A 19,698-nucleotide genomic window follows, 5' to 3' on the forward strand; every position below is an offset into this window, starting at 1 on the left:
GTTGTCTTGACAACCATGTGAGCGAACGCAACTTTAGTACAGCTGAGTTACAGAAGAGTTGTCGAAGAGAGAAGAACAGCACTGAACCCGTCCACGGTGGATTCTATCCTTTTCCTCCATAACAACTTGTAAACCACTAGTAGTCCAGTCATTTTAGGGTTAGACCTAGAACAAATTGCAATAGTAGCAAACTCAACTGATTTTGTATCCTCATTATGTCCTTAGTGAGGGAAAAAAAGTCCCAAGGAATCCCACCGGGGCAAAGTTTTGAAAACGACCTATCTACCTTCACTTACTATACACTACAATATAAAGGAAAAAATGACTGAAAGAAAATCTGCTTTAAGTGGGATGTGAGGGGTCTAACTAGGGGTTTGTCATCATGCTGAATCCATTGCAGGCATTTGTTTTGCACAAAAAACATTCTGTGGGCTAGAAATGGCCTTAGAAAACAATACACGTATGGGTGCGTTTTCATGTTAGTCGGAGGCCTTAGGGTTTTTTTTTTCTCGTGCTAATCAGTCTAAAAGTTCAAAATTTTGCACAGATGTAGCTCAGGGCATGCTCTAATGATTTAGCTAGGGCGCCCGAGTCTGCAACATTCGGGGTTGCCACAGCGGCCAAATCAAGTTGGGCTCCCATCGACTTTAGTGATGAAAAGTGATGAGTCATCACTTTTCAGAGTTTTGTTGGTGCTGTGGCGACCCCGAAGGTCGCAGACTCGGGCGCCCTAGCTAAATCATTAGAGCATGCCCTGAGCTACATCTGTGCAAAATTTTGAACTTTTAGACTGATTAGCACGAGAAAAAAAAAACCCTAAGGCCTCCGACTAACATGAAAACGCACCCATACGTGTATTGTTTTCTAAGGCCATTTCTAGCCCACAGAATGTTTTTTGTGCAAAACAAATGCCTGCAATGGATTCAGCATGATGACAAACCCCTAGTTTGACCCCTCACATCCCACTTAAAGCAGATTTTTTTTCAGTCATTTTTTCCTTTATATTGTAGTGTAAGTGAAGGTAGATAGGTCGTTTTCAAAACTTTGCCCCGGTGGGATTCCTTGGGACTTTTTTTCCCTCACTAAGGACATATTGAGGATACAAAATCAGTTGAGTTTGCTACTATTGCAATTTGTTCTAGGTTTGGACAAATTTTGGCCTAAAATGACTGGACTATAGAGGTTCACGGGCCTTCGGCCCGCTCACATCTAGTTAAAAAAAAAAAAGAAAAAAAAGTAAAAAAAAAAAAAATTGGGGCGGAACTATTGTGCCGCAGCGCACGTTTCCGGTCGGACATATTTGACCGCCGGACGCACTTCCGGTTTTGGCACGTGATCAGTCCTAGCCAATTGGAGTGCTGCATTTGGTCTGTTGGTGACAAATACCGCTGGCTGCAGTTCTAAAATGTAATATAGATAATGGTTGGATTAATGTAAATAGTTCGATTTGTAAGCTGCTACATACAACTAGTCAATTTCATCCATGCCGCTGCGTTCGTTCGTGGATATTATGGACAATTGGACATAAAAAGGCCGATGTTGAATGTAGCCTAAGCCTAAAATGTTAAACCCATAAACCATAATAGTTGGATTAATAATAGTTTTTGATTAAGAAAGACGGCCAAGGCCGCTGTTGAGGAATGGAGTTTGTGGACGCTGGATATTAAAAGCAGATGTCAGATTTGTCTATGCTGGTAAGACTGAATACATTTTTATATTGATTGAACTGTGGAAAAGGTTTGTGTGTGAATACTTTATTAACAGTTTGTAAAAGAGGATTTTAAGTGTGTGACTGCAGCGAGTCACTGACTGCAGTCAGACCAGAGTCACCAGACGCGCAGTGCACGTTATATTATTTAATAATCAACGTAGCCAACTTATGTAATTATCTAAAACACTTTCACAAGCCACAATGTGGCTTAATATTATTAAGGGTAACAATGCACTCACTGCACATTATAACACGTTTGCTAGTGAGTGTAAATCAGTGGCTTCCTCAAAGAAAAAGAAACGAGGCGAAAAAGCGTTGAAAACATAAGATTCGGGCCTCGGCTCGGGTCGGACACTTTTTCATGATTAATACTCGGACGTCGACTCGGGTCGGACAGAAAACTGTCAGACACGGGTTCGGAACGGACAGAAAAAATGGGCCCGATCCCAGCTCCAACACACGCACAATTAATGACGTTACCCGCCGCCCGATCCTCTGAATGACGCCATATCATAGTTTAGACGGAGCCGAAAAAAATGTGGCTCTAAAAGTCGAGTATGAATTGACCCTTACGCTACACAGCCCTCACATCTACTACTATCTATCCTGTAGGCTATGTGAGCTGAATAGTATGTTCTATGACATACAGTCCGTATTCATGACGGAATAATACGATAATTTTGTTCAGAAAGTATTGATATTCTAAGAGATCTGACCAAAGGTCACATGGACACATGCAAGCATGAATCATTTAACGTTCTCATGCATTTAACTTGATGTTATTAACAGTTTAATGTAGACTACTCATATATAAGTAATTGCTGATATAATACATTTGACTTGTTTTTTTTTTTGTCTTTTTTGTTGATTGACCTCACACTCTGACATCACTGTGATGTCATGGGAACCAAATCCCTTTTATGCCCATATATGGCGATCCCTGATGTCTGATGTGGCGATCCCTGATCTGTCTGATGTATAATGACATCCCTGATGACAGCCCTGATGTCATCTCAGAGATTATCACTGTGATGTCAGGGAACCAAACCCCTTTTATTGCCATTTACTTTATGGAGATCCATGTGATGCCAGGGGAACCAAATCCCTTTGGCCAGATGGCCAAGACATGGTGCCGTTAGGCGTCTTACTGGTGTATTTATGTATTTATATATTAATGTATTTATTTATTTCAGAAATCCACAAATGGTATAGAAAACCGCTTCATTCCCATTGAAATGCACTGTAGTCCGGCAGCCAAGGGGCCTTTTTTGGCTGAAGTTGTATTTCTTTTTTTTTTTTTTTTTTTTTTTTGTCTATATACATACACATTCATGAAAACACCTGCTGACCGGCTGTCAGCATTGAGCAAATGTTTTATAGGGGGTCCAAGCAAACTAGATAATTTTGGACCTAAAAATCTAAGTAGTTATAACATATTTATTTATTTCTTCACAGACCAAAAAACATATATTATGCCCATATATGGGCATTACCAGATATGTCCTTAATATTGATGACATTGTGAAAGGGATCTCCATATATGGGCATTACACATATGTTAATTAGTAAAGCCAAGCAGGGCCTTGGCAAGTTAGGGCCTGGTTTTGATGCCTGCGGATCTCCATATCTGGCATAAGGGGGGTAACAGGGCATCATCTGGTAATGCCCATACTGTAAATGGAAATTGTAATCGAGAGAAAAGTGCCGTCAGGTCACATGTTTACACAAAGAGGCCTGTAAGTGCCATTGGAGTTACAGCCTTTTTAGCGGGCTGCAGGGCGTGGGTACCGGCCCCGGCTCTCCCGGTCGCTCCTAGCCCGAGTTAAGGCATTTTATGTGCGCTGCAGTGGCGCGACCACTTTTGCATCCGTTCTGGAGCACCAGGAGTCAGTGGTCACCGGGAATTCCCACAGCATACTATAAAGATAACTATACCGTTCCTCCTTGTATTTCTTTTTTCTTTTTTCATTTTTAAAACTATACCTTTGTAGTTATTGCGACCGTCAGTCTGTCAGTATGTCAGCCAAAAAGTGCAAAAATTACCAAATGACTACCCCAACAGGGCTGCTCACAGGGAATTCCCGGGGACCACAGACTCCTGGTGCTCCAGAACAAACGCAAAAGTGGTTGCGCCACCTAGCGGCGGACCCCCGCCACTGCAGCCCGCTAAAAAGGCCGTAACTCGGCCCCCCAGTGACCGGGGAGACCTGGGGGTCCCTTTAGGGAGTCTTACTGGTAGTAATAGTGCTCACTGTGAATGGTCCTTAATCACATGAACCCTGGCGTTCCTATTCTGGATATGTCATAATCGGCGAACCATGGCAAATATAGACAAACATTTTGCAAAAATGACAGGAGCAAGCTCACCGCTTGTAGATTGCCCATTTTCACTATTTTAATTACTTGTATTTAATGCTCCTGCCTGTTGTGTCCTGACCAAAGGCCATGGGGTGAATCGAGTATAATCCTAGATTATACTATGGCTTTTGTGGGCTGGTAGGAATAATAGGAGGGCGAACCAGCAGGACCTTGTTTTGGTCCGACCGGTCATACTAAAGGGACCTCCCTTTAGTCCCCCCGACTATGGGAAGGTCACACTGAGGGGAGGACAAAAAGGGTGGCCGGACCAGCATGCAGTCCAATTTACAATTCAGGCATTTAATTAGCAGACGCTCTTAATCCAGAGCGATTTACAAATACAATGAGCAAGGACAGAGGTACAAGGTAATAACATCAAATGCATCGAAATAGTAATCTAAAATCGCAGGTAAACGCATCAATCAGTAGAATAACCACAAAATATTGATCTACATAACATGCTATGTAAATTATATTTTTGCCCTTGCATAAGCCTGCTATGGTCTAAGTTGGAGTCTGAAGAGGTGAGAGTTCGGGTGATGGTGGAGCACCCACTTTGGTATGCTTATAGCAGCTCGGGATGCTGGGATCCTTTTAAGTAATGAAATTAGATTGTGTATAGTAATAAAATTGATCTTTTGTATTTCAATGTTCTGCAGCTGTGAGTCACATGTGTTGCAGGTCAAGGGTAAGAGTGACAAAGAGCCAGGTCCAAATTACTAGATGGGTATGTATTGATTATCTGGCTAGGCTAGTCTGGCCATAACTGGCAACATGCACTTAAGAGTATTGTCATGTGGACTTTGACTGTTGACTTGCAACAATGGACGAGCAGCTGAACATATCTCACTATTGTTCATGGAATGTGCAATTGAGACCAAGCACTTACGGAAAGACTGGAAGGGGGTTGTGCATGAACACTTTTGTCTAATCAGTTTAATGGTGTCCTTTAGAGTTGGACACCTACCCCCCTCTTTTCCTTCTTTGTGTGTTGCGTTTTAATGCTCATATAAAAGGAGTAATTCACAATGATGCGTTGGCTTTCATACTCATGATTTCAGAGAACGGTGTTATGCCCCCTGTCCTGAGAGAGGGCAGGCGACAGCTGTAATATTTGAGCTGCTTTTTGTTAAGATATGGTTTGTGAACTTAGAATTAAATCAGAAGATCTCAGACATGGTGTGAACATTCCTTCTTCATTTTCCTGATCAGATGCAACATAATTAGTGGCGTAGCTAGCCAGTTCGTTTCTTTGCGGCATTTTTTGATTTTTTTTTACTTGAGTTTTTGCCAGATCAACGTCGGGGGGACTTATTCTTCTTCAACTACCGAGGCCTGTTTTTGACTGCTGAGGCCTCCACTGTTCGAGGAGCTTGTTTTTGGCTGTTTCCGTGTTCCGGCGGCGTGCTGAAAATGAGGCGCTGCGGAGACGTGACCTGTGGGCCTGGTGACTGGAAGAAGTGTCCTGTTCGGCCCGTACCAGGGTTGCAGCGTGTGTGCTCATACACACACAGGCTGCCTGTGGGGGCTGTCCAGTGTGCTGTTCCGGGCTCCGTGGAGGAATTCTCACCCCCGGCCTTCTATTGTCTTGGGGTAATAAATGTCCTTTTTCTCTCTCTGCTTTGTTCTGGCTTTTACTCTTGTGCTGCATTTAAAGCGAGCTTAGAGTTTTGGAGGGAGTGTGTGTTCACAGAATGGTTGTATGCTGTACTTTGCGCCTGTATGCAATATGTGTTTTAAGTCATGACTTTGCAACGTTATATGTGTGGGAGTTAAGAGGGTTTTTCGGGGCTTTCCGATGGGACTGCGAAAGGCTCTGCTTGTGGTGATGGCCAATGGGACGCTGTATGGTCAGTATAACGGTTGCTAATGAGGTACCTGATAAAGTATTGGTAGATAGTGTTTCGAAGTTGAAATTTGCATACAGTATTGGTAGATAGAGTTGGATCATGTGACGCGCATACAGAGAAATTGTGGTTTGCGTACAGTCGTGTTTTTACCGGTATTTGTGGATAAGCGCTATTTTGTTTTTGTTCTGCTGCCGGCCAGCATTTTGTGTCTGTCTGTTTTGTCTGTTTTGGTGTTTGTCTATCTGTATTGAGCTCTGCGGCGTGTGACTTTTGAATGGTTAATTGGATAATATCTTTTCCGTGATTATTCAATTCTGTTGTTTAACGTTTGTGAGATTTTTGGGTCTGGTCATTGACTAGGTTCTGTATGTGCCTTGTGGGGTTATCTCTCCATATCCGTTTGTCCTTTTCTCTCTCTCCTTTCTTGTCTGATTTTCCTTTCTGTCTCCCTTGTGTTGGATTTTTCTCTCTGTGTCTCTCTTTCTCTCCTGTTTTCTCTTTTGCCTTTCTTTCTCTTTATTTCTCTCCTTTCTCTGTTCTTTCTTTTTCTGTCCTTTTCCCTTTTCCCTGTTCTGTTTCTCTGGTTCTTTTGCTTTCTTTCCTTTTTCCCCCACTGTTTCCCTTTGTCTTCTCTGTGTGTGGTTGTGTGTGTGTGTCTGTGTGTGTGTGTGTCTGTGTGTGTGTGTGTGTGTGTATGTTATAGGTACCTCTGTGTTGCCTATTGTTTTTGTTTGGGAGCTCTGTCCCTGTCGACTGTTTAGCTGTGACTGAGGCTTACTTCCTGTCAGGCGGTCTGCCCCCTCCTGAGTCCTGACCCCGCCTCTGCTTTTTCATTGGCTTGCTGTGGGATTTGAAGGGCCTGCTTGCTCTGCTGCTTGCCTGCTTTTTCCCCTTGCGAAAGGGGCGCAAGGGCGGGGGGAGTGAGAGGGAGCTTGAGTGAGAGGGAGTTTTTCAATCCACCTCTCCTCTCTCTTAATTTCTCTCTTCTCTTCTCTAGCTTTGCATATTTATTTAGACTAATGGTTAATTGTTTAATTAAGGTTTCCAATAAAGCCTATAGAGCTGTAGAGCTGATTTCTGTGTAGATTGAACGCAGGACACAGTTCTATAGTTTATAATAGTCACATTTTTGCCCAGTTGTCAGTGGTTATTTATATGTGATTTCACAGTGAGTAGGAAACTGGTGGATATTATCCCTGAAATGTGTCTATAACCATCACACCTGCATTATATGACATTTATATGTGTTCTTAATTACTACAGTAATAGTCTTCTTGGTTTGAAGGGAACTTGTGATGATTTAAAGTGCTTTGATTTGGAGAGTTCATTTTTGGTATTTTCTTTTGTCTACCTCTCCCTTGGTGGAAACACATGGATTTCCGGTACACCTGCTGATCCATTGCCACTGATTCCGAAAACACCTGCGGATCCATTTGCCCCCTGATGAAGTGACATCACAAAGTGGACACTGACAAAGTGTAAGTGTGACACTTGACTGGGTGCACTCTCATCTACACGAACATACTGATTTCACCACACTTTGTGAATAATTGTTTTGATGGGGATAGTGGCATAGGGGGTGTTTTGGTGTAAAGGGGGGATCTGGTGTATGCAACGTGACTATAGCATTTAAATTGTGAACCCATTTTGGGGTGTGTGCGCTTGCGGGCCTAGGAAATTCACCTGCATAGGTAACAGCGTAAAATAGTTTATAACATAGGAGGCGGCTCCCTGACGACGTGGTTAGTGTTAGCCGAAGGGTTAACCAGTAAAGCATAATAGCCGGAAATTAGTTCCAGCTCTTAATGCCATAAGCTCTAGGCTTTTGGGGCTTGTAATTCTGGCCACACCGGGGAAAGTGAGTTGTGGTTAGGTTTAGTGTTGGGTTAGGCAGATGATATTAGGGCAGGTGTCTTTCCTGGATTTGCTTTGTGTATACACATTTGAGATGGGTCCACAGTGTACTTTTAATTCCTGATGGGGATTCCACAAGGGTGGAAAAAGAAAGCTCTTTTGTTTTTTAAGGATTTCTTGAGGCGTGGTAGAAACTTTTTTGAGAAGATGGTGTTGACTCCGACAGAGCAGATGGAACGGGAGTATCCCTTACTTAAGAATAAGTTTAAGGAGATGGCAGAGAGGTGGCACAAAAGATGGTCAACTTTAGCTAACCCTTTCCCTTCGACGGGTACTTTTGACCCGGAAATGATTAAGATGTTTCAAATCTTGATTGAGTGTTATAAGACGGGAGAAAATAAAGGACGTAAGGGGAGGAAACGTCAAGAAAAACGTCTGGAGGAACTTCGGATCCTCCAGCTGTTTAGCAAGACGGGACGTAGAAACAAAGCCAGGGCTAGAAGTGTCAGTCCAGGGTTTGTTTCAACGAAACAACCACTTGATGATGAGTTTTCACATGTGTCAACAATTCAATCATCCTTTCCTCCCCCGTATGTCAGTGAAAAACGTACGGGACTTTACCCTGTGTTAGACACGGAGGGTAAATATGTCCTGAAAAATGATGATGGTGACCAAGTCATTGAAACTGGACAGGCATCAACGACTATTAAGATTAAACCTGATTCACAAAAATCACAGGGGATTGTTTCCTCTACTCCAAAAGGTCTCTTCCATTCTCTGAGGAGGAAAGGTAAGATTGACGCTAATGTTGGAGGGTATGATCAGAAGATTAAAGATATAATAGCAGAAGCTGAAAGGCAGGGTAGAGCCACCACCTCCAAACATGTGAAAATGCATGACTTGGACTGTTATGACTCTCTCAGTGATACTGACTCTGAGGAGAAGGAACATGATTTCAATTTGGGTAAAGAGAAGCCTACTACATCTGATAGAAATTATAGGACTTTGCCTAAGGATATTGAAAGGATTAATAAGAACCTTGAGGTTGTGGCTGTGGCAAAATCATCTCTTGATAAGGAGCTTGGGGAGGCAAATGGTGATAAGGACCGGCAACAAACTTTACAATCTGAGTTTGATCAGCTGCATGAAACAGAGCAGGAATTGTTGGCTGATAGACGTCAACTTGAAGCTGAGGCAAGTATGCTAAGGCACAACTTACGTCCTCGCAAACATCTTTCCAAGTCGGTTATCCAGGCACCAGTAGTTGTGAGGGGTCAGCTGTTTCATTATAAACCGATGCCTCAAGCTGAAATTGATGACATTGTGAGGAAATGTCCAAATATTCGGAATGGGGCTCATGCTTTTTTGTCAAAACTAGATGAGCAATTAGTCTCAAGGAGTCTTGCTGTGGGTGACATGAAACGTGTGATTATGGGGACTCTAGGTAAGGATGACTATCAGATTGCTTACATTAAAGCTGGACTTGGTCGACAAGTCAATTCAGAAGTTTATGATGCAGAGCTGTTTGCCGCTTACAAAGGTCAACTTTGGCAAGCTTTACGCGCACTGTTCCTTACTGACTTTCATCCTGATAATTTGCTCTTGTTGCCACTCTCTGACAACGAAAATCCAAGATCTTATGTTGCGAGATCTTATCAGGAATGGCGGGATGTTGTGGGTAGAAATCCAGACGACAATCAGATGGAACTGGCCATTCTTCGTGATAAGATTTTAAAGGGGCTGCCAGTAGCAGTCCAACAGAAATTGGCAGAGGTTGTTGCTTTGAAGTCTTTTTCCCGACAGTCATTCACTGAACATGTAGCACACTATGTTGACATGTTGAGAAAGAAGGAACGGGCATTAAAAGAACAGGATCAAGAGGCTGTCAGAAAGCTTACACATGTGCAGCTCTTGCAATGTGCACAAAAGGATAAGGCACAAGCTGTTGTTCTCCCAGAACAGCAGCCTGGTCAATCTTTTCAGCAGCCTAGTGGATGGAGAGGTGCTGGACCAGGTCGAGCTGGTTATGGACGGGGAGGTCGTTCGGGATCTCCACGACCTGTGCCCACTGGGCCATGCTATTTGTGTGGCAAGCTAGGTCATTTGGCCAGGAATTGTTATGTAACACCCAGGGGCAGGGGTAGCTTTAATAATAGGGGAGGTTACCCAGTCCAGAGGTCTAACTCGCTGGGATGGACTCCACAACACCCTCCTCAGGGACCGGTCAACCCTTATCAGGGCCCGGTACCAGGTGGATTCTAGGGGTGCCCTCGAGAGCGATGTGGGGGATCTGAGCTGCTGGTTTCAGGGGTGGAGCTAAATGAACCCACCATAGGTGTAACAATTAATGACCATCCTTTACGCCTACTTGCTGATTCAGGTTCTAGTTATACTTGTCTCCAGCCTCATGATACCATGCATCTCCCACGGTCTGGACGATATATCCGGACAGTCGGTTTTGAGGGAATAAAACAGCTCATACCTGTCACATGCCCAGTAGAATTGTGGTATAAGCAGCAGAAAATTACACTTCCTGTTCTTGTGTCGGAACATACTCCGATTGGTTTGCTTGGCAGAGATGCATTATGTAAACTTAACTGCACTATAAAGTGCACACCAGACGGATGCCTGGTGGAGATGCCTTCTGCTCAATTAAATCAATTGCTTGTGGTACAGGATGCAGAGGCACCTGTAGTATTTTGGCTTGGAAATTTAAGTCATGATTTAATGGTTCCGGCACAACAATGGGAGAAATTTATACGTGTAAACAAGCCTGATGCTATACCACCGCAGTATCCATCACACTGCACTCTACAGTACTACAAGAGTAGCATGACACCAGACTCAGATGCTTGGCTTGCGTGTCAGCCTAAGCATGTTCAACTTCAGGCAGATTGCATTATTGTGGGACCACAAGGTGCTGCTATGACACTTGTGGATAGTAATTATCTTGATAAGGAATTTACTATCACAGATAGTGTGCCTCATGTGACTCTGTTTGTTTCAAGGGACCACGAGCAACAACATATTGGTTGCATGGTAAAGGAAGCAAAACAACTCACATACAGCCCACTACCTGAGAATCCTAATGTCTGGATAAGTGAAAATAAGAACTTCATGAAAATTATGATTTCCGCCTGTGGTGTAGGTGAACCACAAGCGATTACATTGACGGATGATCCAATAGTTCCAGTTGCAAATAGTCTTAAGGAAGAAATGTTACGGCAAGTGCCTCCACATTTGTTTGCTAAAGATAGTACGGATATTGGACTTATCAAGTCGGCTCAGCCTGTTTTGATGAGACTTCGGCCTGGTGCTACACCTATTCAGAAACCACCATATCCTTTAAAGGAGGAAGTGCTTCTAGCTATGGATCCACAGGTAGAGGGATTGTTGCGGAAAGAGGTTGTAAGGGAGGTTCAGGATCCCATTTCATCATCTCCGCTGCTTCCGATTCTGAAACCAGATGGATCAATTCGTTTATGTCATGATTTACGAGCTGTCAACGAAACGTTAGAAGATTACCCAGCAGATGTGCCTGATCCTCATTTGCTCTTAAACAGTATACCTCCAAACTGTACCTACTATACAATAATTGATCTGAAACAGGCTTATTTCTCAGTCCCTTTGGCACCAGAGACACAGCGTTTGTTTGGGTTCACTTATAGGGGACGCTCTATGGTTTATTGTAGACTTCCGCAAGGATGTCGGCATAGTCCCCATGTATTTAATAAGGTGCTTAAGGAAGATCTTTGTGATCTTGGGGAGTATATTAAGGACTCTGTGGTGTTGTTTTATGTGGATGACATCTGTATAGCATCTCCTGATGAACTAACGTGCCATAAGGACTCTATCAAACTGTTGCAGATATTGGCAGAAAGAGGTCATAAGGTCAGTCTTGAGAAACTGCAATATGTGCAGGAGAGTGTTGTGTATTTGGGTCAGACTATCACTCACGGGCATCGTAGGATCTCAGATGAACATTTGGAGGCAATCAGGAAAGCTCCAAAGCCTATTACAGTACGTCATATGATGCAATTTTTGGGTATTTGTGGCTACTCTTCGGCTTGGGTTGAGGATTATACTAAGTTGACTGAACCTCTGAGAACTATGATTAAGCAAACGGGTACCGACAAGTTGCATGCCAAGCTCACCTGGACTCCAGAAGGGCATTTGTCATTTGAAACTCTTAAGTACAGGCTGCAGGAAGCACCTGCTCTTGCCTTGCCTGACTATTCCCGTGTGTTTCTGCTTTATGTTTCCTCTTCCATCGGAGGGAAACATACGTGTGCTGTGCTTGCTCAAAACACTGGTACTGGTCCTCATGCGCAACCTATTGCATACTACTCTGTGGCATTTTCGGAGGTAGAGATGGGGTTACCGCCGTGCTATCGATCACTTGTTGGTGCTTACTTAATGTATGAAAAGGCATCTTCTGTGATGATGGGTTATAGGGTTAATGTGATTACCCATCACAGTCTTCGTAATCTCTTTAACCATAGCAAGTACATCCTGACTGCATCGAGGATTAGAGACTACTATAGGTTTTTGGACCAAGAAGATGTGGTGTTGGTTAGAGGCACCACTGTTAACCCTGCAGACATGCTGCCTCATTCAGAAGAGGGCGAGCCTCATGAGTGTCTCAGTGAGGTGGACAGATACTCCAAACTTAGATCGGATTTACAGGCCCTCCCATTGGAGGATCCTGATGTGGAGTATTGGACGGATGGCTCATGTTATCGCATAGGGGACGCTTTGTGCGCGGGATATGCAATTGTCAGTGAACATGGGTCTGAGTTTGTTACAGTGGAAGCTGAAATTGTCCCACAGCCTGCCTCAGCGCAGCTGGCAGAGCTTGTTGCCCTCACTCGTGCGTGCCTTCTTGCTGAGAATAGAAAAGTTAATATTTACACCGATTCAGCTTATGCTTTCTCAGTTTGCCAGCTCTTTGGTTCGATTTGGAAGAATAGGGGTTTCAAGAAAGCAGATGGCTCTCCTATACAACATCATGCACAAATTATGAAATTGTTGCAAGCCATGATGAAGCCATCTAAGATAGCTATTGCTAAGTGTGCATCTCATCGTTCCGACGCGTCCAGAATTACAAGGGGAAATAATGCGGCAGACCTGGCTGCGAAACAGGTTACTGAGGCCTGCCGTGATTCTCGTGTTCTTTTGGTTTCGCATGAAATGGAGCTGGAAGAGAAGGTTACACTTCAGGATGTTGTTCTCATGCAGGAAGAGGCACCACAGGCTGATAAAGATCTTTGGCTAGTGAGAGGTGCTACTAAAGATGCCACTAATGTGTGGAGGAATCACGAAGGACTGATTGTTGCACCACCTTGTCTGTTGCCCCTCTTGATACTGGAGGCGCACGGACCAGCCCATGTTGCTCGGGGGGAGGTGCGTCGTAAGATCACAAAGGAATATGGATTCTGGGCTCCTTATCTGCTTGAACGCATTGATTATACTATAGGGAGGTGCCTGATATGCCTGCAGAACAATGTCAGGAAGCCAGAGCCAGTGTTGCCTGGTCATATTCCAGTACCTCATGGCCCAATGTCGCATCTCATTATTGATTATTGTGACATGATTCAACGCGTCGAGGGGAAGAGGTATCTTTTGGTCGTTAGTGATAGGTTTTCAAGGTGGCCTGAGGCCTGCGCCACACGGCGACAGGATGCCCAATCAGTTGCTAAATTCCTTTGTCGTGAGGTCTTTTCAAGAGTTGGCATTCCGTCAATCATATCGAGTGACAATGGGAAATCCTTTGTGGACAAGGTCATTAGGCTAATTTTCCAGAAATTATGCATACGACAGCGTCTCAGCTGTGTTTACCATCCGCAAGGGGCGTCGCCGGTGGAGAGGCTTAATTTAACGGTCAAAAGTCGTATTAATAAGATCTGCCAGCACACAGGGATGAAATGGATAGACGCCCTGTCTCTCGCACTTATGATCACAAGGTCTAGCGAGGTCAGGGACCTGCATGTGACACCGCATGAACTTTTGACAGGAAGAGTCATGCCGTCGCCTTGTTTCCGTATGACCGGGAGAGGTCCAAGCCTGGCTCTCCTTGATGGCAGGTTGAATGCTTACATAAAGCACCTGTCGGGCATCCACAAGAATTTGTCTTCTTATGTCGCCCAGAAACAGGCAAAGGTCGAGGCTGAGGACGCGATCGAGGGGGCCAAAGAGGCTGTCAAACCAGGTGACCAGGTCTTCATCAAGAAGTTTTTGAGAAAGTGGTACCACCCCCGTCGGGTAGGCCCTTTTACGGTCACTGGTCGCTCTGGGACTGCTGTTCAGGTCCAGGGGAGTCCGACCTGGTACCACCTGAGTCACTGCTTTAAGGCGCCGGCACTTGGGGACGGTGCTGGGCAAGATGAAGCACCTGCCCATCAGCAGGGGCCTGAGACCTCTGGAGCTGACCCGGACGGGCAGCCGGAGGAGAGAGACGGTAATGGGGTTCAGGGCGAGGAGACTGGTCATGAGAATGGGGATAATGATCTGGTTGTTGCAAATGATCCAGATGTTACCGGTGACCAGCCCCTCGACGCCGACCCCAGTGGGGACTTTGAAACAGTTGACCTACAGTACGCGCCCGACCAGTTGGATACCCGACCAGAAGGGGAACAGTCCCAGGGTAATGATAGGGCAGCTAGACCAGCCCGGACAAGGACTAGGCCTGCCAGACTATGTCACTTGAGGGGGCTGAGAATGTCTTGTTTCCTGCTGTGTTGACTCGCAGGAAACGGGGGTCGACTATGACTAAAATTAAGGGATCACGAGGAAAATCTGTTATGCTGCATATGACTAAAGTGAGGGGAGTACTAGGAAGATCTGTTATGCTGCCGTGCAATTGCTCTGAGAGAACAAATGAAACTTCTGTTCATTGGTATAGAATGGGGAGAGGAGAAGAGCCACTATTTTTTGCTTCTATGCATCAGCATGATGGATGGGCTTTGAGTTCTCAGTCCATTCACGGGAAAAATGTAGTGGGTTTTTTAGAGAAAGATCCACAAAATTGTGGACTCTTAGTGCATGATCTTACAAAGCAGGATGAAGGATTGTATGTAGGGTCATTTTCTCACGAGAGTATGTGTAGGGTAAGATTGACAGTAGCTATGTCCCTCAAAACAGCGAAAGAGACAGAAACACAGGGACCAGATAGTGGGACAACAGAGAACCCCACAGAAGCTGGAGTTGGTATGGAGACTACGGTCTTTGACTATGACACTGTAGTTGAGGCTAACACAACCAAATTAGTATTAAAAGTATCTGAATATATACCTGAGACAAAAATAAACCCAACACCACTGGGAAAGATAATAACTGAAGCTGAACCGGCACTGGTGATTTCAGAAGTGTCTACTGAGGTAGATGGCGTGACATCTGAAGCGTTCAAAGTGAACATCAGAGTCATGCCATCCGTAGCAGTTATACATCCACTCACAACATCCACAACATCAGGAACAAAAACGGGAGATAGTCGGACTGGGAAACCTGTCACTAAGCCAACTAGGTGGGGAATTGATTCAAACATATGGAATGTATATCTCACTTCTGTTGAAATCATTATATTGATAAGTTTGATTCTCACAGGTTTAATGTTTTGTTGCTGTATTCCAATTTTGAAAACACTGATTGCATATAGTTTACATAAGGAAATGAAACCTAGATATTTTATTGAGGCCCAACATGATGGACGGGACGTTCAATTCTATACACTTACAGTGTCCATATAGGTATACATGTTTCAGATATTTCCCCACATAGTTCTAGAAGTTGAGGGTTGTTAATTAGCTGATAGAGATAGTAAAGTGATAGAATCTATTCTCCTACCCCTAGGTGAGGGACGGCAGAGGAAGAAGAAGATTCCAGAAGACATAAAAGAAACTAAAAGAGGAAAGAGGAAAGATGTTGCAGAATAAATTAGGCTTGATGGTGGGACTTTTGATTTATTTCTGTTGGGTGACTTGTTCTTATTCTTTGGTAGTTCCCCAAGAACAGAAGGCTAAATTGTCTCGTACCCAACAGGCTTTGCAAGTATTTGTATCAGCTAATAAACAGCTCACTGCCCGTGGCCAGAAGAATTTGTTTTATGAATGGATGAGATATTCCGCAAGTCAAGTTACCACAGAGACTTGCATTACATGCTATAATGCCAATAGGACACCTTGGATTCAACCATTACCTTATGAACCAGACCAATGTACTGAAAACTGGCGGTCACCTACCAATGCTAAATGTTATATCCAGTGTATTATGTCTTATTTTGCTCAAAATATGTCATCAGCTGCTCCTTACAAATCAAAAATGTGTAATGATTTTCCTTTACTCACTCTGAGCAGAAATGAGTATACTCCACCAATTGTTAACATTCCAGAAGATATAGTTTTTCCTCTCTGTGTGATCGCAGGAGAGAACCAAGCTGAATTGCAGTGTTCTGATCATGTGACAGAACTGGCTTGTAATAACAGAACCGACCTTCCAATAAAATGTCGAGAAGTTTTGGGTCAGGGATCAGGGGTTCCTACTCTGACTAGGCCAGACGGGTCAGTCAAACGTTTTGGGTTTTTTATTCCGTCATATCAGGGTGGGACGCGTTCTATCGCGGATGTTTTTTGGTACTGTGGACAGGAGATGTTGATTTATGACTCACTACCACGCAATTGGAAAGGAGTCTGTGCACCTGTAATGCTAACGAGTACTTTATCTGTATTAGATCTGAGTGAGGCTCCATCTAGAGACAAAAGAGACATCCCAGGAGAGATGCTAATGTATAAACCTGATCCAAATATAGAACTGACCATCGAAGGACCAAGAGGAATATCATCAAACTTTTTAGCAATGCCGGAAACAACATTGCAATTTAATCCTGTATTTTGGCCTAAAACTAATGGACTATGGATTAATTTTCTGTGGTATAACCAGCAAAGGTTTATTAACTTTACAACTCAGGCATTTGAATTTATTAGAGAGCAACTACATGCTACTTCAATGATGACATTACAGAATAGGTTTGTTTTGGACACAATGTTAGCTGAGGAACAAGGAGCATGCATGCGCATTGGTCCAGAATGTTGTTCAGTCATACCAATGCACACTGACCCTGAAACTGGGAATCTGACTAGGGTCATAGGGTTACTGAAGGAACTTAGAGACGAACATGTCCGGATGACAGCAGGGGAAACGGAACCAGTAAATTGGTTGAGCTGGTTATTCTCTGCATCCTGGATGGCTACATTGGCCAGGATTGGGGCTATTTTAGGTGTAGTAGTGTTGTTGTTTGTGCTATTGTCATGTTGCCTAATCCCACTGTTGAGATTTATGATTAAGAAAATGATTGGAACTTTAGTGGGACAGCATATTATGATAGCACCAACTGCACGTGTTTTACATGTTGAGGGTGGAGATGCAGTTATGCTTCCCCCTGGTGTTGATGAGGAGGATGACGCCGATGATGTGTCATTCGATGCCTATCTGGAATAATTGCATACATCGCACCTCAACACTTCATTTGCATGATTATTCTGATTGTATTAGTAGACATAAGTAATGTGTAATGTTTGAGGCCATACGTGTTGTACTGGGTGTATATGTTTAGGGGGAAAGATATTGAAATGGGATATAGAGACTCACAAACGGGGGAATGTACATCGTATGTATGCATGTATCTACGCACAGTACAAGTAGTGTTAATGATAAGTAGTTTAGACACCCGTGCACATGTCTGATCTCTGTTAATAGATGTTTGGATATAGTTTGATTGTTTGTTCTCCTCTTTTGAGGGGATGTCTTGCTGTTGCCGGGATTGGAGCCAACTGCAAGGGAAGCCAGGGAGTACTACATTCATGTACGCCCCTGGAGGACAATATCTGTATGGACTATCTTTCATTGGAGGTACAGCAAAGGTCATGTGGAACTGTTCATGGACATCTGTTCCCAGAGCAGGATTGCCCTGGGACAGCTAATACAACTCCAATGCAAGGAACATTCCTTCCGCAAGCTCAGGAAGGGAATACTCAGGATACATCTAACATTATTTCTCATATATAGTTGATCTTGTGTTAGTGGTTATGTATTTGATGTGATTTCTGTGTTTGATGTAATGGTAATGTGTTATGATTGTTGTGTATCCATTTATGGTATTGATGTTTATTGTATGCATTTATCTATTTGGTGTTAGACCTATAGTTGACTTATAAGTATTAAGTGTTTGTTCTTTTTGGGGGACGCTTTGGCGCCCCCAACGGGGGTTATATAGCAGCTCGGGATGCTGGGATCCTTTTAACCCTTAAGTTCTGTTCAGATTCACTACACCTTCGTTCTGTTCGGGTCATTTTGACCCGGTGGATATTTGGTTTAAAAAAAAACAACACTAATATAAATTTTAACTTAACAAATCATCATGATACATTGACTTTGACTCAATACCAAACAATTCATATGATATATTTGGTAAATGTTTGCATTTCTGCTTTGCTAAATCACATTAAACACTGAAAGAGCTAGGCGTTTTTACTGATTTAGCTGAAATCCATGTAAAAAAAACTACTTCATTTAATACTGGGCAATATTGCTCATGCTTATAGGAAGGGGGGAGGGTTCGGAATGGGGCTTCGGAAGGGGGGTGTTAGAAGTGGGGGTGACTGTGTGTCTGTGTTTTGGCATAATACTGTGTATTTCTGTGCTTCCGGGTCAAAATGACCCGAACAGCACTTAAGGTTCAAAAAATATGAGGGGGGTGTAGCATGGGTGTAGTGCAAAAATATTTTTTTTACATGTTCATCTCAGAAGAATCTTTAAGGCCAGTGAGTTTCAGGTGGAAACATGTTTAACTTCTACCTTTTTTTTCCAAATGAAAATGTAAAACGGGTCAAAATGACCCGAACAGCACTTAAGGGTTAAGTAATGAAATTAGATTGTGTATAGTAATAAAATTGATCTTTTGTATTTCAATGTTCTGCAGCTGTGAGTCACATGTGTTGCAGGTCAAGGGTAAGAGTGACAAAGAGCCAGGTCCAAATTACTAGATGGGTATGTATTGATTATCTGGCTAGGCTAGTCTGGCCATAACTGGCAACATGCACTTAAGAGTATTGTCATGTGGACTTTGACTGTTGACTTGCAACAATGGACGAGCAGCTGAACATATCTCACTATTGTTCATGGAATGTGCAATTGAGACCAAGCACTTACGGAAAGACTGGAAGGGGGTTGTGCATGAACACTTTTGTCTAATAAGTTTAATGGTGTCCTTTAGAGTTGGACACCTACCCCCCTCTTTTCCTTCTTTGTGTGTTGCGTTTTAATGCTCATATAAAAGGAGTAATTCACAATGATGCGTTGGCTTTCATACTCATGATTTCAGAGAACGGTGTTATGCCCCCTGTCCTGAGAGAGGGCAGGCGACAGCTGTAATATTTGAGCTGCTTTTTGTTAAGATATGGTTTGTGAACTTAGAATTAAATCAGAAGATCTCAGACATGGTGTGGACATTCCTTCTTCATTTTCCTGATCAGATGCAACATGCTTTTGATACTTTTTTTGTATCAAATAAAAATGTTGCCAAAAAGTTACACTGGGCCTTGCAGGGTTAAGTATATTTTAATGGCAGTAATAAAATAACATATCTTAGTATTTCTTCCACCCTTATATTACCTTTCAAACATTGTGATCCTTCAATGCCACATTGACCTTGCCTGGCTGCAAGCGTCAGACTCTTCACACACTACGTTTCACTTCAGGGGGTGGTAATGTGCGGACTGATTTATCAGGCTAACATTGACCCCTGGGTATGGAGCCTCAATACCAGTCTTAATGTGCAATGGAGACAAAGGCCAAAGACTACGAGGTATGACTATACTGGTCACAGCATGATATGACAGACATGGCTCATCAATGTATTGTACATGGACAAAA

The sequence above is a fragment of the Nannobrachium achirus genome (genome assembly GCF_963921795.1).
Source record: "Nannobrachium achirus genome assembly, chromosome: 5".
Lineage (NCBI taxonomy): Eukaryota > Metazoa > Chordata > Actinopteri > Myctophiformes > Myctophidae > Nannobrachium > Nannobrachium achirus.